At 38.7% G+C, this 22137-nt stretch overlaps 1 protein-coding gene and 1 long non-coding RNA gene across 12 annotated transcripts in view; one reads left to right on the plus strand and one right to left on the minus strand.

Annotated features, from left to right (window-relative positions):
• The window catches only part of LOC116705550 (uncharacterized), a 20987-nt gene extending 9327 nt beyond the window's left edge, over positions 1–11660 (plus strand). Inside the window, exons 2-3 of the long non-coding RNA XR_004335952.1 lie at positions 3413–3422; positions 11597–11660. This is a non-coding gene — a long non-coding RNA (uncharacterized LOC116705550). The remainder of the gene's footprint in view (positions 1–3412; positions 3423–11596) is intronic.
• The window catches only part of LOC116705547 (protocadherin-15), a 207455-nt gene extending 188961 nt beyond the window's left edge, over positions 1–18494 (minus strand). For 4 of the 11 annotated variants that reach the window (XM_032541808.1, XM_032541805.1, XM_032541806.1 and 1 more), the window contains exon 1: positions 18072–18494. The gene's annotated coding sequence lies outside the window, so the exon portion shown is untranslated. The remainder of the gene's footprint in view (positions 1–18071) is intronic. The other 7 variants (XM_032541815.1, XM_032541813.1, XM_032541816.1 and 4 more) reach the window with 6 other exon arrangements.
• Positions 18495–22137: the final 3643 nt, after the last annotated feature.

Below are 22137 nucleotides of genomic sequence, written 5' to 3' on the forward strand. Positions count from 1 at the left end.
CCATCCTTACTGTACACAGCTTGGATGATTCCCCGCTTCACCCTCCTTAGGTGACGGTTTTCCAGAAGCACCTTGGTGCTGACCAAAAGTCCTTCTCCATGTCTTCTCCAAACTTATCCCGCACCTGCTGCTTTGCCTCTGTGACGGCAGAGGGTGCAGCCCTTTGGGCCCGTGTGTACCTTGCAACTGCCTCCGGAGTCCTCTAGGATAACATATACCGGAGAGACTTCTTCAGTCGGACGGCTTCCCTGACCACCGATGTCCACCAGGGTGGTCGTGGGTTACCACCCCTTGAGGCACCTAAGACCCTAAGACCCTTCAGCAATGGAAACTTTAAAAATTGTCCACTCAGGTTCAATGCCCCCAGTCTTCAATGACGCACAAAAAGCTCAGCTGGAGGTGTGAATTGAATGTCACTCGGACAGGAGCATCCACCGCTAAGCCGGGGGCTTGTGAGTATCCCCCACACCCGCCCAGCGCCTCACCCCCTGGGCAACTCCAGAGTAGGGACAGAGTCCAACCCTTATCCAGGAGTATGGTTCCAGAAACAAGATGACACGTAGAGGTAAGCCCCACCAAATCTAACTGGTAGCGTTCCACCTCCCGCACAAGTTCTGGCTCCTTCCCCCACAGAGGGGTGACATTCCACGTCCCCAGAGCCAGCCTTTTCCACCCGGGTTTGGTCCGGCGAGGCCCTTGACCTTTGCTGCCACCCATGTGGCAGTGCACCCGACCCCAGCGGTTCCTCCCACAGGTGGGGGGCCCCGGACTTCCTCCGGGCAGGGTCACTCCCTCACTGCCTCGCTTACTCATAGGGTTTTTGAACCCTTCTTTGTCTGGCCCCTCACCTGAGACCACTTTGCCATGGGAGACCCTACCAGGAGCACACAGCCAACATAGACAACACAACTCTCAGGTTCATAGACACACAAACCTCTCCACCACGATAAGGTGATGGTTCCCGGAGATTTCACGTTAAATATTTAAAAATAATAATTCTTTAACACCTGTACAGTACAGCTGACTTAATGGTATCACTCATCAGCAACATCAGCACAGGGTGCTAAAAGCCAGTCCCCTTCATGAATTCATTCAGCGTGTGACACTGCCAGTCTGACAGTCCTGGACCTTTGGTGGTAGCCATTAAGCTGAGATATTCCTTATTATTAACATGTGTCTCTGCTGATGTGCTTTAATGGACAGTAAAAGCCATTAAGACACTCTCTAGTGAGAAAACAGCCACATTAAAACAACCACTTCGGAATAGAAGTGTGGGCAGACTCAGTAAATGAGAGACAGCAAGACAGAGAGAAGAAAGGGACATAGATATTTCCATTTAGTCCAGGAAAGGACAGCAGATTCCATTAAACCCCATTGTCAAGGTAAAAAGACTAATGCAATTTATTTATTTATATCTTATCTTCCATAGCACAGTGATTATGAATGACGTCTGTTTTACAGAGTCGTGAAAATAAATTTTGAGGGCTCTGGTTTGAGCTGAACATGTCAAGCGCATTTGTTGCTGAGCATTCTATCTATAGTTATGTTTGATAATTTGCATACTGTTCATCTAGAGAGATGTGGTGTTGTCCGAAGCAGAAGGAGAAAAACAGAGTCGTAAGAGGGATTTGTGAAGGCAGTGTAACAACAGTGACATACATGGCATCCCTGCCAACAACTCATGGCGACACCAGAGGTTCAACCATGGTATTCATTGTTTTTCATGAGGAAGCTTGGCTCTTTTGAGGACCCCCTCAAAAACGAGATGATACATCTCAAGGGGTTTATCCTAATAATAAACAAATTTGCAAACAAAGTACTTGTACTCTTACTCTATTGATTTCCTGCATCCAGTACACAGATGACCTTTGAGGCACATGTACAGAAACAAAACACTGGAAAAAAGTGATTCGAAAAATTAATGATTGCTATGTGGTCCCTCTGTTGGCCTTTGTGGTATTTATTTTAATGCTTGTGTCCTTTACCAAGACGCTGGGAGCACTAAGGGCTCTCGTCTGTCTCCCTCCCTGCCCCAGCAAAACCCTTTGTTTACTATTATAGGATTATGGGAAGATGGTACAGGTAGTCTTGTTTTTGTGGCTTTGTTTCTTTTCGGTTTGGTTTCCCTTATCTTTTAGTACTCCATAGACCAATGATTGATTGATTGGCCTGGGGCGCATCATCTTTTTAGCGACGCTAGCAGCAATGGCAATGTTGGTTAGTCCACTACTTTGTCCAGATTGAAATTGCTTAGCAACTATTGGATCGATTGCCATGTAATATTAAGCAGACGTAGGTCCCCAGAGGAAAAGTTGGTGATTCCCTGACCTTGTCTTTAGCATCACTATTGAGGTTGACATTTGTGGTTGTGAGTGAAAAATCTCAACAACTATTAGATGGATAGCCATGCAATTTGTAATAACTTTGGTGATCCTTCAACTTTACATCTATCGCCAATATCATGTCAACATTGCACTTATTCTAAAACTTTGGTTTATAACCAAATAACTGCAAAACTAACATTTCCATCACCTACGGCTGTACTTTTTGTTTACTAATAATTAGCAAATGTTAGCACTCTAAAATGGTAAGCATAGTTAAGATAATATCTGCTAAACATCAACATGTTAGACTCGCCAGTGTGGGGTCGACCTCTAGCTCACCCTGTAGAGTGTGCGGCCCACGTACTGTAGGCTGAGTACTTGGCAGCAGCCCCGGATTCAAATCTGACCCGCAGCCCTTCCCTACACGTCGCCCCATCTCTCTCCCCATTCCAGTCTTCAAGCTATACTGTCAATGAAAAGCCCAAAATAATCTTAAAAAAATAAATTGCGAGTATGGCTTTAGAATATTTACCAATACTGCCTACACAAAAATGAATTAAAATGTTTATTTTCTGGCAACATCTTAATCAAAATTGGCAAAAAACAAATAGTAAACATCACTATGACCTTAATTAAAATAAGATCACCTGGTGAAGCTGCAATAATCAGTATAATCATTGCCTTACATGGGTACTGTATAATTTAATTCTTGGAGTGCATTTAAAGTCCCGTTTATTGGCAGATACAATAAATGGTCATTTAAATGGCATGTGGGCAAATCTGAAACATATAATGAGGAATTTTCAATGAGCAGAGGACCAAGATTATCATTCCCAGGAGAGTGATTATGTTAGTAGTAATTGTAAATGTTGCAGGAAATGAATGACCACAACAGTAAAATTGTGCAAAAGCAATTATATACCATGAAAAGCCAACAGCATTATAATAAGCGTCCTTATGTTTGTGCCCCTATTTTCTGACTACACCCTGTTGGTTCATGCCAAAACAGTACCTCAGTCTTACCTGCTCCTAAATAAAACAGACACAAGTGGTCATGTGGTGCTGTGCCCTACTCTGATGAACACTAGAATAAAACATGTACTTGAACACTGAATTGAGTAACATAACATACAAGACATGCATAACATACTGTACATAAGAGTCCCATGTAAAAATGTCTGGGGTAGAGCATTTCCCAATAACATATTTCTAGTAAAAGAAGAATGCAGGCCATTGATTGCTCATTGAGGCATTGGTGGCCTTTCCAAGGGTGGCCTAGATTTTTCTCTGGGTTCTGCAAATGAAAATCTATTACAGGAAACTATAAAACTAACATAAAGAGACCATGGTGATTTCTCTTGCACTGGACTGAGCTCCACTATGTGAATTTCAGGTCACAAATCAACATCTATAAGCTAGAGTGATATGTCCAATTTTGCTGGATAACACACATACTAACATACTTGTCATACTGTACAATAAGGTGAGGAAAAAACGCTCAACCTAAATGGGAACACATTCAGGGGCACAGGAGCCCAGAGAATGGACTGTGTGTCGGATACAGATAATTTATATTGCACAATTGTAATGGAGTGGAATGGCAATACGTTCAAAGGGACAGGGTCAGAAGGACTCCAGCCTACAGCAACTCTGAAAAAGGCTGACACAAGCAGACAAAGTAAACATATGTGCTGTAATTTTCACACAAACAATGACTACAATGATCTATGATTTACTGGTTACATCCAGGGGTTTGTCATGCTCTATTTGGTTATGTAAAAAAAGAAACAAAATTATGTAGCCCACCTCAAAGTTCACATCAGCAGAACTCCCCATTTCACAGCTAATTTACTTAGATCACAAGGTGTGTATGGCTACTGCACAATCCCACTGCCAATAAAAACCATTAATGAAGCCTATTTTTCAAGTCTTACAAGTGCAAGGTGGCACTTTCTTAAATGTCACACTGTCATACGTATATCGCTTTGATTAAGGCTACGTCCACCATATATAGTTTTGGGGGTAAATGTCAACCCTTAAAAGGAGTGGGAACACAACATTGTGTTATCTCCGCTGAGACCCCTTGATCTGGCAAAACAGTTTGAAGACAAAGAGGCAAGATGATTGCTCTGTTAGTCAAAACAAAACAATTTTTAAAGCCAACTGGAATAAATTTGTGTAAGTTGTCCTGCTCGACTCAACAAATCGTGGGATTAATGAATAAAGATTTCAAGATAATATACATTATTAAAATCACACTTGCTTTAAACCGCACACAGCAGTCTATGCAGTTTCTACCAGCATTAAATTGCCATGGATTCCATCTGCAGTACACTATATGTACACTATCATAAGGCCCGTGTGGTCCTTGTGTGACTGTGCTGAAGTCTGTATGCAATCACTTGAGGATTCGGCTGAGTGCTGGCAGGTTGACAGCCTGTGAGCACGAGGACTCCACTGGCTCCAGAATCCCTTTTTTCACCATGAGTTGCTCATCCGTCAGCCCTGTCCAGCACCTTCACTCGGAATATATAGTACAGCACCAGCAATCGGGACAAACAAGATGCCTTATTTCTAAGTCTTATTTGTATCAGAAACATCCAGTAATACAATTTTTCAATTTGTTTTCAATTATAAGAGTGCATTAAACAGTAGGTACAGCTCTTTTTTTCTGATTCAATAGTAAGAAGGATGAGGGCAGGAAAGTTCAGCTCAAATAGGAGTAAAAATCATCAGCTCCTTCTTAGGCGACATTGTCAAGTGGTGATAAGTGAGAGAGAACGTAATTGGTTTGGAACGAAAATTGTCATCACACCTGCAACACTGATCGTGAAAGTGATAACCTTCACGATGGGGTGCAAGGTTACTCCGCCATTTGCTACCTTAGCTTGCCCGCTGAAAAAATGCACTGTCAAACTTGAGGAAATATTTGTAAGAGGCCCCTGTTGTGGGTGTTATGAGAATGAGGCGATTGTGCTCGCCAAGTGGCTTTTAGATGCAAATTTTGTTAGTTTTGGTGTATAAATAGCCCACCGGTGTCTGGTGTTATCAGAGTTGTCAGGAGAATACATAAGGGAGGTACACCAGAGGAAAGATTATACAAGAGCAGAGCACATCCTGGAAAAAGGTTTGATTTGTGTGTCCTCTATAATAGATGTCCTCTTCAGAGCAAAAAGTAGGAAAAGACTAGGACAAGAAGATGGCCAATGGAAAGAGGAAATGTGACTTTTATAAGTTTTCAACTTGAAGTACATAAATAAGGCATCAATTGACTACTTTATGGAAAGAGATACAAAATATTCTATTTATTGTAGTCGACTGCCAAGAGTTTATTAATGTTTAAAATTACTCATTCACTGATGCATAACTGCAAGAAACAAAACCGTAACACAACGTGACAGATGTCTTGCTGCCTCCTGTTAAAATAAAAAAAAAATTGTGCTGTTGCTCTGCTGGTGATTTTAATGAAAGACATTGACTAAAGAATCATACATTTTACAAAAGGGAACACTGTGACACATTTTAGCAAAAATAATCCCTCTTTAAAATAATTGTTTATCTGCTCTATATTATTGTAGATGTGTTTCTCACCTAATGTGAAAACAACACCTCAGTACAGCGTTCACAGTACATTTTACTGCACAATGACTAATTTCATTTAATTCAATTTTATAAATTATATCTGCAGTATTTGGAAGATAACACAATATGTTTTCGGTCAACCCACATTTTTATTTTTTAGAGCCTGGCGTGGCCTTGAGTCTACACAGACATTCACAATGTTACACTAGTAGTTCAGAGGGAGTCTGTTTCATACTCAGCATGAGCAGCTCAGTCTTCTGCCTGAGGTAGGAGCACATCTGACATACACAAGATGAGGTTTGAGGGTAATTTTAATGGAAAGAGAGCTGATGTTTCACTAAATCCATTCTTATTGTAATGTTCATTTTATTCTGTGCCAAGACTTGACTTATATCTAATTTATTCTGTGGAATCTGGTGAATTGCTGAGTGGGAGCACACATGTAGTTTTACATGCATATTGTATTCCCAATGTCCAAATGTCAGCTCTGTGCAAATAATGTGTTTCCTGACAAGGTGTGCATATGTGTTGTTAATGTTCATCAAAGCAAAAGCACAAATTTGATTATGGTAGGTTACCTGTTTAATGCAAATAAGATCACGTTTTGTGTTTTTCATCATGTTTTTAGCTTCTATGAAACTGACTGTTCTGGCAAGCTGCATTTCCAATCCCCGTAGAAAGATAAGGGTTTATCCTTACATACGGAGAAAAAAAATCACTTATTTCACTGAACCAAAAAGTAATTTCCTCAATTGAATGTACTACCACTCACTGGTTAGGTAATGGGCCTTGACCATGTGCATTTACACGTTGCTGTCAGCCACGAGTGTCATATCCCACATGCAGCAAAAACACCATATTCCTCAGCTAATGCAGAAGTACTGGCATCCAAAACACGTGGGAAGGCTCTTTTTCGCCAAAGGTTATGGATTTCTGCTAAGCAGAGCAAAGTGCAGAAAAAATGGGACATTTTTTTCTATTTAATTGAGGCTCTCACATTAACTTCAAAGCAACAGACAAGTAATTCCCACTCTTTGCTGGAGTTCATTTTCCCAAGCTAAAACCTTGTCCTCTTCATTAAAAGCCCATTCCTCCTCATCCCCTTGAGCCTGTCGTGTTCAAACAGTGTTCTCATCTTCTTGCTAGGCTGGATTAATGAAATATTTGATATGAAACGTCAAAATAAGGGAAAAGCCATGTGGACTAGGGACCACGGTGATTATCGCTAGGTATAATGAGGTAAGAAATGTTATTTTTCCTTAACTACAACCTATGCTGTACCGTGGTGCTTATAAAGTTGAAATCAATTTTACCAAGAAGAATCCTTGCAGCTTGCCTTAAAATGCCCTGGTGTCCTCAGATATTTATTACTTCACCATTTTCATTGCGTCTTTATTTATAGCCAAATAAGTTTTAAGAAATACCTCAGTGACCATGAATTTTAATCTCAATTGTTATGTTGAAAAGTAAATGTCATAAAACAGCAATCCGTTAACCAAGTTTCTCGTAGCAATGCAGGGTAACAGTCAAAGGTGTGTTTTTCCTTTGTGTTTTTCAGTCTTCCTCTCCTGGAAATATGTATCTCATTATATGCTCCCCTTTCAGCAGAAGTGATGAGCCTTTTCAAGCTAAAAGACCTGTAATGGACACTTATTATTCACTGCAAAGACATGCACTGTGGTATTTCAGTCTACATGTTCTCCAGCAAGCATCTACAGGTATAGAGAGAGGGGTTAATAAGGTAAAGGTGCCCATAATTGATTGGCTGGACCACTCATGACTCTCTCAATTCCCAATCAACATTCCACAAGTGGGTCTACAGACACAGCGACAAGAATTCAGGACTCTCTGTGAAGTAATACAAGAAATCTACGCTTGATATTACAGCTTCCCAGACACAATCTATAATCTTGGGTCTTTTCTTGTAATATTTAAAAAAATTCTATGTTATATATCTGGGTAGAAACATCAAGCAAAACGTAAACAAAATGAAAGAGTTGTACAGTTCAAGTCTATGAAGGGCATGTAAAGAGCAGGGTGAAGTAGGTGCCATTTCCAAACATTATGGCTTCACTTAACAAATTATACTGTAACTAGATACACACATTCTAATTCTTTATTAACCACCATTACTAATGTTATAATGTCACCCAACCTCACTCACACCGACACATACACATTGGTAGACGCACACACTTTTGTCAGAAAAAATGTAATAGATCTGGGTTCATTCTAAGCAAGTAGTTTAAAAACTAACAGTTTTTAACCCGACAGGTTTCTTCAAGTGAAAAAAATACAGTAGCAAATGTGCATTTACAAGACTGGAATGTTTCTCAAAATGACAGCTGTAAGCTGTAGGGTCTGCTCATTGAGAATCATGCGAAAGCCAAATCCAACCTCACAAAGCAAAGTTGCTCTTGAATCAATAGTCCTTATCCTAAGGACGCTATGGGATGACAGTGAATAGACTATGTGGCCTGAAATTAGGAGGCTCTATTTATTCCCACCTGAGAGTGAATTTAAGTTTAGCTGAAAGCAACAATGCTTCATTCATTTTATTAAATCTCCATCTTTCACATTTTGAATGTTTTGCTCTTTTTAGACTTCTACACCTGCAGCTAAACTGCCAGGAAATACTCAGGTGGACAAAGTTGTATTGTTCAGTGTATTGGAAGCCAAGGTATAACTCATGCGGTGAAAAGGATTAGGCACTATTTTCACAAATATAATCTACAATGGGTGTTAATTTTTTGTCTTATTACAATCAAAGTGATTACAACCGTGTGATGTTTCACTTCAAATGCTTATTAAAAGATAAAACTTGAAAAAAACGTGCTTAGAAGTTCTTCTCTGTGTGCAGCTAACAGTTGGATATTGTTTTCATGCAGAGAAAGAAACTGAGCCCCTCAAGCTAGAAGATCTTTTAAGAGTCTGTCTCTCTGGACAAAAACCAGCAACACTGGTCATTTATTCAAACAGCTTGAACCAATATTTACATTAAGAGCTAACAAAGTAAAGAGTAAGCTTTCTTTTCGCCAAGAAAGTTCTGACAGACTATAACTACATCTGATAGCTTTGGTCTAGTTCACATACTTCAGCTACTTTATAAATATTCACTCAGTTTCAGATGAAATGCTACTATCACTGAAACTAGAGCTTAGATCGGGCCCCAAAAAATCAAGCCCGACCCTACCCAAGCCCATGCACGTTGTGTCCGAGCCTGGCCAGGCCTGACACATTAAATGTAATCATGAGCCTGAGCCTGATATAAACCGGACAATTTTTTAATTCGTGGGCCATTATAACTGACATTCTCAACTACAATTCCGAGTTGTTTAAACTACAGTAATCTGTTTAGAATTATCTTAAAGAAATAATGCAAGAAGGATGAAGCATGTAAACTGTGGTGTTTGTTAATTCAGAATGGAATGGATCGCAAATGGATACAAATAAAGAAACGTAAAAAAAACTATCAACCTCCCTCAGCCGAATAGTGTGGGTAACAGATCGAGGCAGCAACACAATAAAAAGCCCTGTAACTATATATGAGACTTTCTTGTCTCAATCACCTAATTAATACTGTCCTTCGCCACGGTCTGCATGCACTGGCCACACTACTCAGAGCGGGAGAATGGGAGAATCTGGAGAGGCGTAGCTTTCTCCCCACCCAATTATACTAATAAAGTAATGATTGAAACAAAATGCTTGATCAAGGGCCTGGCTCAGGCTAAGTATAGTGGCAGAAAATATCGGCCAAGTTCTGGCTCGGGCAGACAATCTAAACTCTAACTGAAACACACACTAAAAATGTTGTTTTTTTAGCCAAGTCTTGCCAAATCAACAAAGAAAATGTGAATTATTGTGCATTTCCCTTTACACAGATCCACTGTTGCTGCGTCTGGAGCTTAGTGCCACCCAAGACAACTGTGATTGGTTTAAGTAATGCAAACAACCAAGAGCGTTTTTTTCTCCTATCCAGAAGTGTATGTGTGGAGGGGCCAGGCATTACGCTGCAGCGCTGTGGAGATGGGTCTGCCAAGCAAGACTACCACAAACTCTCAGCGACTGTAAAATATGTTTTTTTCATCTGTATTGTATTGCTTAATTAATTGTAATATAGGTTACACAAGGTCTGAGACCCATTGCATTAATTTGCACTGATTAAAGAATGAGTATTGTAAGATTGCGGGGATGTTTTTATATTGTCAAAAATGTAGGAATCATTTTTTTGCAAAGAACATGCTACCAAGGTAAAGCTATTTTTCAATGCATAATTACATTTCCCAAACGTCTTCAATGTTTTATGAGCAGTGCTCATGTGGACACTAATTATCATTATTAATATTGTAATTGACTTGCTGTTTGGCATAAGACACAATTTGAGGAAAGTCTCAACAGAGACAGAGACCAAACACATCCGTTTGGTCTCATAAACACACTTTTTTTTTTAGAGCACAATTAATAGCAACAAAGATGTTAAAACTGCTGAGCATAACAGAGTAAACCATGGCTGTTATAAAATCTAATAACATACATTAATTCAATGAAGGCTAATGTCGCATCTTAAGGTTATATACTGTATATGGTTACATTTTATAGATTAACCAGTCCTAGCCAGGGTGTAGGCCCACTAATCACCAATTAAAAAAAAATTGTATCTACTCACATTTGTTTAGTCAGATTGTGACCCAAAACATAGTAATGCTCTACGCCTATCTTGCACGTCCAGCGCAGCACAAAGCCCAAAGTGTCTTTCCTAGTTTGCTAGTTTAATACCGACGCAGTTGTCCAATGCCCTAGCTATTTAAATCCCATCTTTGCACCCATGTTATTTTAACAGTGAATTTGTAAAATGTGCCTATGCTTATGCACAACGCATACACAATGATTGTTATACATACAAAGGGACACACAGCAGCACACAAACATGCAAAAGATTACAAAAAAAAATTATGATGTGCAAATCCGGCATCTTAATAGCAATGCGCCAAGGTACAAACATGCCTGGTTTTTAAAGGGAATGGAAGATGACACTCTGATTGGTTTATTGCATGCTACGCCCAAAACACACCTATGAATTAATAAAAACACTAAATACAACCCTTTTTAACCTTTTGTCTCCCATAAATCTAGTAAAATTGAAATTGGACACACCCTAAAGGCACCTGCGCCATGTGCTTCACGTCGTGCACTTTGATTGTTAAAATAGAGCCCTATGTGTTTTTGAGGTATAACCTGAGCAAGCTAAAACCACCCATAGACTGCAACCCATTCAGAGAGCTGTTGCACCTATGACATAAAAATCAGACCATGAAAATCAGATTGTTCTGGTCCTCAGAAACCTCCAGTGGCTACTGCTTTCAGAATACAAATTGATCCTCCTCCTCTTGAAATAAAAAACCCTTTTATTAGCATTAATCCATAGTATATATAAATCAGACCTGCTCTCAGTTTATAAATCAATTACCTCTTTCAGGTCACACGGTACCAATCTCCTTCATGTTCCAAGAACATGTTTAATGTCCAGTGAGATAGTATTTATAACCCTAAAGAATGGGACATCATGTTCTGCACTGAGCATACATTTGCATCAACATTGCGGTCACTTAAAAGCAATCTTAAGACCCCTCCTAGCCTTGCTGTTATACATTCTCAAACTATATCCCATTAAATGTATAAATGAGAAGTAGTCTGAAGTGCTCTAATACTAAATAAATTGGATACATAAAACTACAGCACTGAGCACATGGCAATAACATATTGCGTTATAATTTGTCAGGGTTGATGCAGCATTGTCCATGTCCGCATCACGATGCATCAATTATTTAATTAATTTCAACACCTATAGGCTGTATGTAATATAAAAGTTTGCACTGTAATTCGTGAGCACTCCACATTGTTTTTGCTGTATGCACCACAATGACTGCTGCTGTAAAAGAATGCTGTGGGCCAAATAGGACGGATGTTGGGGTGGATGGGTGGTTCACAAAACACAGCACTTTCAAGCCAGTTCACTTCCCCGTGAAAACAAAATACTTTAACCCAAGAAACCCTGTGTTCGTTCCTCTGGAGTGTGTTTTAATTCAAACCAAAAACCTTTACCTAAACGTAACTAGTCCTTTTGCTGCCTAAAATTAACTTGTATGCTGGTCAGGTCTTGTATAAGCGGTACTGTCTAGGGCAAAGTTATCAACGGTCAAATTAAAAGACAGGATGATGATCATATATAATTGCAGTTTATATCTCAGTCAGACATTCAAATAGAGGTTTACTTTAACAACAAGCACAAGAAGAATTTGCTCCTATGCCGAAGCAGTTGTACAGAAGATACAGTTGTGTGACTGAAAATAATAACTAACTTTTCACAAGATAATTACCAACTTTAGACACATTGACTCATATTTTCAAATAGTTCCAGGGTTTTATTTAGTAATTATTAAGAAAATATCACAAACCCAAATGTTGGCCAGGATATTGTGATACTGGCATATTGTTAAATCTAATTGACTTTCAATCAACCAGTTAGAACATATTTTCTTACCACATGTCCCAAATGTTTGTGCACATTTGACTTGTTTCACCATCCGTCCTGTTAATTTAAATCAAGCAGCATTCTATGTGAAGAGGTTGGTTAGGCCAACTTGCCCACAGCCATTTTTGTTAATGCCTGATGCTTTAAGGTCACAAGTGTATGATTATTTTCAGCAAACTGTACACATCATGTGGTGAGAAAAAAAAAAAAAAAACTAACAGCTTTAGGTTATCTACGACTTAAAACATAATCAGTGAAATGTCACCCTGGAATCATGTATCATGCTCCCACGACCTGTGATTGCCTTAGAGCTCCATGGCATTGTGTGCATATTACTATTTTTAGGCTTGGGATAGAGAAAGAGCTGTGCATGTGTGCATCTGTGTGTTTGAGTGTGTGCTGAAGAGTGAGAGAGAGAGAGAGAGAGAGAGAGCGCATGAGAATTTGGAGATGTTTTATTGGTGAAGTGGGGGGGTTGGATCTGATGTGCTTCAGGATTCATCCCTCTGAGACTAAAATTCTTCACATTTTTTTTGGTGTAGTGTAAACTTGTGTAACCTAGATGTTTGGAATTATTGGAAATTCTGACTGTTAAAATGTATAAATTCCAGCTCCAGCATTACTACACATGATTGCTTTCATTTAAAGCTGCATTAATCATTATTTTATGTTAACAATAGATCAAAAGACTATGGGTAATGTGAAATAGGAGGCTGTAGTGACAAACCCATAGATCATTGTTACCCAACCCTGCAGTTTCTTTCAGAACTATACACAGAGAGTCCTGAACTATAAGCTATAGAGCCCCCAAGATGTCAGCATCCTTTTAAAAAAAAACCTCTAAAATCCATTGTAAACTACCTGCCCAGCACCAACAACACAAAGACTAACCTAGCCACTAGCTGGTGAACAAAGTGAAGCATTTAGCAGCTAAAGAGCCAAGTATTTACCTCAGTTTCTAAAGACCAAAACAGAACAAAGAGGTAAGTAAATATTGGACTCCAGATTAATTCTAATGTTGCTCCACGTCTACTAGATGCATATAAGCAACACATTTTCCACAACCACTTCAGAACGTGATATTACACTATGTCACTTTGTGTTTATGGCTTATTGAACTGCCTCCAAGTGGCCAAAAAAAAATCAATGAATTTAAGTTTAAAATTAGGTTAGAATTATGATGTGCCTTTTACAATTACATTTCCAAAATTATAAAATGTGTTTTGCTATAGTTTTGAACCATCTTAGCAAGATTTTAACTTCAAAACCTTTCTGTAGCAAGAATATAATCAATACAGACAGATTTTGTTACAGCACTAAACAGCCCCTCCAAACCACCCCATATTGTCACAGGGCTCCCTGTTGAGGTTTTGAATCTACAATATTTAAATAATTCAATAATCATGAAGTGCATATAGAAGCAAGGTTACAGAGGGTCCATGCAATCGTCTTGCATGGTAAAGAGACAGAATGTAAACCATATCCTGCCAGTCCAGCCACAGATACATAATCTTGCTGAAGTGTGAAATTAAAACATGGCCACACTGTTTATCGGTCCACACTTACAAATGGTGCAGCCAATGTTTAGTCAAGCTATTATCATAGTATGATAATTCACATCCTTCCTCTCTATTTGAGTTCTGTACAGCCGTATTTATTTGGAGCTGAGGCAAATATTAATTCATGCAAATCAAATTTCAATCAGCAAACACATGGACACCTGCAAACTTCCTTACATAGAAGAAAATAATCTGCATATTTGCTTCTCTCTAACAGTTTCCCTTTCAAAGCTTGAGCTGTCAATGGTTCCTTGAGCAAAAATAAAAAATTCCTTCCAAGGGCAGCTGTTAAATGGAGATGACACTTAATGTTAACTCTTTGAGGCAGTGGTTTGATCTTGCTCATTAGATGAACTTTAACTGAAGGGCAAGTAAACAACAAAGAGCTATCAGCTTCTATCAAATTATTGATTCACAGGGCAAAAGGCCCAAATATCAACAGCATGATAACAGCTCAATTATAGCTTTTTCTGCTGGTGTAATTGGCAAGTTGCTATTGTAGTTTGCCACTCTTATTAGCATGGGCAATTCAATAAAAGGGAAACACTATTATGCAGCCTCTTTATTACTTACAGACATATCTGCTGAGAGTTCCATATGGAGGAAAGGTTATACGTGGCTTACAGTATACACACAAAGCTAACACATGCACATTGTGGAGCTAACCAGCACACTGTTGACCACTGCCCTTCTCAAAGACACTTAGGTAATCATTTTTGAAACAAGGAAGTTCATTTTAAGACTCATATTTTCTCAGAATGACCTTTGATTCCAATCAGCCCAGCATTCTCAAACATACTTGTCTAACATTTAAAGTTTCTCTCTACAAGACACAGCGGCCCAGTCAGCATTAGTTATAGTGCACATTCAGAGGCTTAACAATGGGGGAAAGCACAGAAGCTGAGGAACAAATTGCCCTTTAGGATTCTGTTACGTCCTAATGTAGATTATCCGACTGTTCTCCCTACAACAATAAAGTGTGTTAACTAAATCTTGAAGAAAAGGATACAACATATTAACACAGTAATAAAATATTGAATTAACCTGAAGAAGAACAAAAGGTTCTTTAAGATAAGGGGTAGGGCGTGGACAGAACTAGTCATTGGGTTTGAGAGTGACAAGAAGAGAGAGATTAAGCAGCGGGAAAGATCAAGAGAAGGAAAGCCCAGAAAATCTGTAGTGCGTCCATATGGTTAGTTTTTTCTATTCAAATCAAGTTCCATTTTCCATTAATTTTGAGACTATTGGTGTTGCCACATTGAGATAACTTCTATGAAATAATCTTCTACCTTCACGCTTCAGTGGGGACTTTGACAGAGATTTCTGCTACCTGCGAACCACGACAGTTAGTCAAGTCCACTAAAACCTAATGCTGCTACAAGCTTTTGGCTATGAATTGATAACACCTTAAGACCAAGCTGATCTTGAACGAATTGAGAATGTATTCTCAATCCGTTGGTCATAGCAGCCCATTGGTCCTTTCAAAATGGAAAAAAAGCCTCTGAATCTGAATCTGTACTGCCTGTGTTTTGACATGTGTATTGTAATTTGTCATCCCAGTGTTATATTTCAAATATAAGTAAATACATAGTAATAGTAATATAGTAAAAAGGGGAAAAAAATTTACTTTACACTTTTAGAGGACATTGCAGCAAATTTGGAAGGTATAATACCTAAGTGAGGAAAAATATCCAGTGCTGAGTTGAGGGTGCAATCCAACTCTAGCTGCCACTTGTAAACTTTTGCAGAACTTTTGTTAACTCACATGGCACTCTTTAGAAGTTACTATATGTTTGACTCCTCAGATGAATTCCTTTGTTTCTCCCTTGTGATTGCTATTTTCCTTTCTCTCTTTCCCTCCCAAAAAAAGAGACTATGGCCTTGATCACTTCTACCTGACACAGAACACAGGCAGCCATTAGGGCTCGCTACTTTTTTTTGAGTGTGACTTCTCTTTGTTACTTCTTTGTTATTTCCCAAAGCAATGGAAGATCTGTCTCTCACCAGCCCTGGACAGAATACTGCAGAGCATTGCAATTTCACGCACTCACGACAGATAAATCTTTCTGCTTGGCTGGCCATGAATCTTCTAAGGCTGAGTGGCCACACAGTGTGGCACTGTTGCACCTGATGTTAGAGAAGCTGCACCCTTTGAATCTTGGGAGGAACCTGCATTGTTTGGAAATCCGTTTTCATTTGTATGCCACCAATGGTACAATTTGATAAAAATTAAAAGGACCATGTGGATTTTGAAAACGTGTTGTTAGAAAGTGAAATAGTTCAGACTTGTACTAAGGTGCATGTCATAGAATACAGATTAAACTACTATTAAAATATCATATTAGATGTTATATTTTTGAATTTTTGGGATTTAGTCTCCCACACACTATCAGCCTTTACTGTGAGGCCCTAACTTTAACCTTCAACAAATGGACCTTTAGTTTCTTTCCATGCTGGCATTCAACCCTCTTCCATACCCCTCAATCATCAGATGCTATCCTACTGAGCAAGCCATGACAATGGCCTGCCTATGGAGCAGGACACAGGCAGAATATCAATGGAGTCTGGCTGGCCTGAGCCACACTACTTCTCATCTCTCATTTCCCAAATGTGAGCCTCTGGAAAGAACTGGTCTAAACCTAGACTGATGAAGACATCAAGCAATGCTTTTTAAGTATTCCCTGCGCAATTTTACTCAAACCTGTAGCTGATGGGAACCTTAGTACACATTGAATAAAATAACATAATAGAAGACAAGAGAAAGAAGAGTATTTTTAAACACACTCCTAGATTCTTGGTGGTCATTATAATCAGCACTATGCACATAATATTAGTAAATTCCATCTCACTGATTGAAACCAGCTAGATGAATTCCCATTGGTCTGCAACAACCTACAATCACATAAATATGGTCAAATCAAGATGTGTGCCAGGTTTGAGCATTAATTGTGGGCTGTAGTCCTCAGGGAGATCTAAAAATGTTAACTTGAATAAATGTGGAAGTCAAAGTCAAACTGCACAGAACTGATGTTCAATGTTGCACAGGGTTTTTTATTATTCATGCCACTCAATAATAAACTAATTACAATGGCTTTTGAGCTTATACATTTGACCTTCAGTTGTGTGCTATTGTACAGTATAGTTCGATAGACTAAAGTTCAAGGCATTAGACAAGGCATTACTATGTGGTACAACAAAATGAGCTGTCTGTGCCCTCAGTTTGGTACAGATCATGTGCACTCTATATCATCAACTCAAGTCTATTTTAAAGTCTTTTCTCAGGATTTACTGCGTTTATAGTTAACTACAAACCATACATTATTTAAAGCTGACAGTCTGCTCTGTACATATCTGCTATTGTGCATTCTGAACTTCTCATTTTCTTTACAGAATAGATGTCATACTCTTCAGTGTTTTAGTAGTGTTGATCCCAAAAGGAATAGTCTGTCCTAACTGAAGCAACTCCATGTGAAACATTTTATGACAGGAAAGATGTCTCTCTTGGCTTCTGGCGTGGGGAGAGCTAAAAATGATAGCACTGTCCTAGACAATCCAAATCACATGTGTTTCTCAATAGTAGCACTCTGAAAGAAGCAAGCTTCCACCGAAATTATCGGCCATTTCCCGATAAGAGTAGGTAAAGGCTAACAGCTTTGACCCTACTACCACACATGCAGGAACGCTGACTAACACACGAATTCCTTAAGTATAGATTGTGGTGCACATTCTGCAAATTGCCGTGCTTTCTTGCGTATGGAGTGTTGTTTCTTTAGAGCGCTTGAGTAAGCTGACGTGTTAAGCGCGTGAAATAGATACCGTTCATGGTGCCTGGATAAACCCATAACGTGCAACGTGAAGGATAAAGCTGTGCCTGTCAAATATATGTAGATTTCGATAATATTATTCACAAGGATTGCGATGGCACTTGCGCGTAAAAGGCTCCGGTAAAGGATGGCAATTTCAAATACTAACTGCTATGTGTTGTAATTGGATGTATCTGTCGGACATAACTTCAAATAATGTAATGTAATCCCAACAGCCAAAAAAAACCTCAGTATTTAAAAATGTTCTTACCTCAGGGACACACCCGATGTATTCCAAGTGCACCAAAGGTCATTGCGCAAATATTCAGAGGATAAGATGTAGGAGTGATGAGAAGTAGGTTAGGCTGCACAATACCTAATCCAGTTCTAAGTGTCCTTCAGACGTCGTCAACCCTCTAATCTTCAAAGCGAAAGGGGTCGGAGCCCCGGGCGCTCAGAGACTCTTTAATCTCACCACTGTCAATGTATATGCGTGTGGCTCACTTTCTCTTGCGCAGCCGGTTAGACAAAGTTGTCTTTTATATCATTAATGCAGGCGACCCTGCACAGAAATGTTTAAGTTTTCCAATGAAAAAGTGCTAGGTTTGCTCGGTCTTCAGCAAGAAAGCCCGTTCACCATTTCTGACAGGTGGCAAATCCAACCATCCGCCGAAAAGATTCACACATCATCTAGCGCGATGTGGACACGGCATGAAGCGATTCTCCGGGCAGATTAACGCGTACATTGTGTTGATTTCCCTCATACTTCTTCTTTTCTTGCGCTCTGGCGCCACCCAAAGTTGTCCTGGAGAGTTTTATCCACACGCAGGGATTCCCAAATGTCTTTATTTGCAGCACCCTGTAACTACATAGACAATTGATAAGATATTGATACTATTTTGATTTGCACGCCCAAAATAACTTTTGTTTCATTGTTCATTTGGTGCAGGGATTTGATTCCATTCTCACATTGTTATTTTACTCGGAGCATCAAATGAATTAAATATCACTGAGGTGGAACTAAATCTCTCTGGAGCCTCACTGAACGCCCTCAACTGGATAATGTTTTGACCGTATAGTCCACATAATAAAACATCTCAGAATGTGTGTTATGGCTACAACCAGTTCTTAAGAATGCTTATCAGTTTTCCTGTCGTCATTTCAGGACTTGCTTTCCCTCCAAACGCGGCTCTTGTATTTCCTGACTTTAGCCGTCACGTGTGTACACGTGTTACGCACACCTGTGCACACAACTCCTTATTCAGCTCTGCAGCATTTAGGCTACGCACTTTCCATCAATTCCCAGCTTCCCCCTCACCCTGTTGTGACCATTTATCTTCTTTTTTGTCTGTGTCATTAGCACTCTTGACGGACCCTGGTTTTACTAACCAACAGGTAAACTTTGATTTAACTTAACCTACCTGCCTCCAAGTCCTGCATTTAACCCCAATCTTCAATTAGGGGTCCTGAAGAGACATGCTGGTCCCACTAACACATCTTAAAACACACCTAACTCTGTTCTTTTACCTTCATTCTTAACAATTTCTCCTATTTAGTTTGGCTTATAATTGTGATTTTGAACTCATAACACGTTTTGAAAAATTATGCATTACCTGTTTTTGGGATCTCAGAGATCTCAGCTGTAAAACATTGTTACAAGCAGGGTTTTTTCATTATTCTCTATATATAAAGTTGGCATTGACAGCACTTTTTATAAGTATTTTCAACTCAGATAAGTAATAAGCATTTAGATTTATGTTATTTGACTGTTTTGTAACAGTTTGTCAATAAACAGAGACTAGCTAACAATCAGTAGTGCCTCTCTGGATAGCATGTTGTCATTTTTTTTTTTCTTAATTTCTTTATTTTGGCCCCTTCATTAAATGTGCATGCCTAGTTTGTGTCAAAAGGAAGGGTAACCACTTTCATACTTTTCTACATGGTTTTAATAATGCCAGCAGAAACAGTGAAAGGTCTTTAGAAAGTGAAGCTAATGTCAACAAAACATAGGGGTTAGATCTAACTGCCAGGCAAATTAGACATTTCAAGTTCTTCTTTTGTTTTTTGGATACACACAAGCATATGATTACCTTTTTTATAGGTTGTCGAGAATAATGGTAGAGAAGGTTTGAATCAGATCCTACACTCCTTTAACAGAGCAAATAACTGCTGAAGAACATTGTGACCTTACAATTCATATGCAACAGTAAGAATGAACTGCAGGGACCTTGTGTGCAGTGTTTGCAGTTTGCATCTGCAAAACAATCTGCAATCTGCATTCCAACTATTCATCAGGTAGGATGTGAAAGATCAGTTGAGATCTGTCTATTTGTCTATTTGTCTCTTTGTTTCTGTAAATCTCTCTAAGCAGAGTAAGACCACCCTCAGTGTCAAGCGCATTAGATGCTAGTGCTGAATCTGCACATGAGATTGTATAGTATAAAGTGCCTACATGTACAGTCTTACCTGAGCTTATCCCACACTGATCCCATCTACAGTAAGCTCTGATTTGCAAATTCCAAACTTCCAACCACGTATGCAAATACATCACGATTTTTAAATGTTTCTTTTCTCAAGTCTTCTGCTTCTTACTGTGAAAGAAAAGATTAGACCTAAAACTCAATCTGGTTATAAATAAGACCGGGGTCAAAACTTTCCTACAAAAGGAAAAAAAAAAACTTTAGTATCAGAAGAAGGAAAAACACTGGTAAATTCTAAATAAAAGCAAATCATTCATGTTTAATGCAATTTTAAGATTATGTTCTTCCTATTCAAAACTCTTGATTTACGCTATTCGGATTTCATGGTTTTACACTATACTCATGATGCTATACAAGACTGAGCTAATATATTCTATAGCCATAACTGACCCCGTTGATAATAGTCATTAACACCAATAAAGTGTTGACGGTCAAATGGCATCTCCATATTTGTTCAGACCAATCAGACCTGTCTGGTTATGAATATGTATATAGGCTGCATAATTAATAGTGTTAGCATGCTTGACATTATACGAGGAGGCTTATATAGTGAGTCTAAGCCTTCAATTACAGTTTTTTAATGACGTAATGTTAACTCTTTTTAACAACTGGTGTCAAAGAACAGTTTCAGTTTGGTCATGTAATGTACTCTACAGGAATCATGCTCCTGTGTTCTTCCAGCTCATTCTATAGTGCCATAAACAGCCCAGATGTTGTTTTTTATTAGTCTGCAGTAATATGAAAAACGACAGGTTACTATGTTACCTGCTTGGTTACCATGGTTGCTGTGCACATATATACACTACATTTCTTTCCTAAGCATTGTCTTACTCAAGATATCAGGGACATTTATAAGCATTGCTGCCATGAGAATGAATTCTCTCGATTCTTTACTGATGTTCTTACAAGACTTGGAGTGTGAAAATCAATTTGCTTTTAATTATATAATTAAATTTTTTCAATACCTCTCATGTATTGTATTATGGCCCATGTCACAGGCCAGGACAATTTTTTTTGTGGCATTTTTAGGCCTTTTTCGACAGGGCAGAGGAAAACATGAAAGGGGAGAGAGAGGGGGGATGGGGGATTGACAGGCCAGGCGCCCACAGGCGCCCGCAATACTTATTATCAAATAACAATGGTTGATGAAAAGTAATTTTACAAAGTATTTGTTAAATTTGTGGAAGAAATGTCTCATAGTTTGAAAATAATACAAATCCTAATTCATATTAAAATAAACCTCAAAATACAAATTAAGCAATTTATTGTCTGTACAATATCCTGCATACCAAATTTGAATCATGTAAGACCTTTACTATAATTCTTGTAAATTACAATTATTAATTAAAACTTCAAGGCTGTATTTTTCTTCAAATGGAAACCTCAAATGCAGTAGTTGAAGAACACAATGCAACAATTGTTATATTAGATTAGAGAGAGATTAGAGAGATTTTCTTTTTGGAAAAACAGATCATAAAATATGTATTGAAAATAAGATAAGGTGGAGAAAATGCAGGAAAATATATACACATTTCCAATAAGCATGAGTTTCAATTGCCATAAACCAAAGCCTCTGATATGGAATTGTTGTATAAATATACATGACATATATCAACACTGTCACATGGAAAGATTAACTTTTATCTGAAAAATGTACTTTGTGAGTTTTATACCCATCTGTGAACTCTCGGGTGCCAAGAGATTCTCGCTTAATTTAGCACAAGGTGGAAGCTGAGGAACCCGCATCAATGGACACTATATACTGTGTGACTACGTTTCCGGGCAAAGACTTGATGTGCTTGATGTAAAACTACATCTAAGAGATTTGTGAATTTCAGGTATGAACGTTATTATGGA

This window comes from Etheostoma spectabile, chromosome 17 (genome assembly GCF_008692095.1).
Source record: "Etheostoma spectabile isolate EspeVRDwgs_2016 chromosome 17, UIUC_Espe_1.0, whole genome shotgun sequence".
NCBI classification, from domain to species: Eukaryota; Metazoa; Chordata; class Actinopteri; order Perciformes; family Percidae; genus Etheostoma; species Etheostoma spectabile.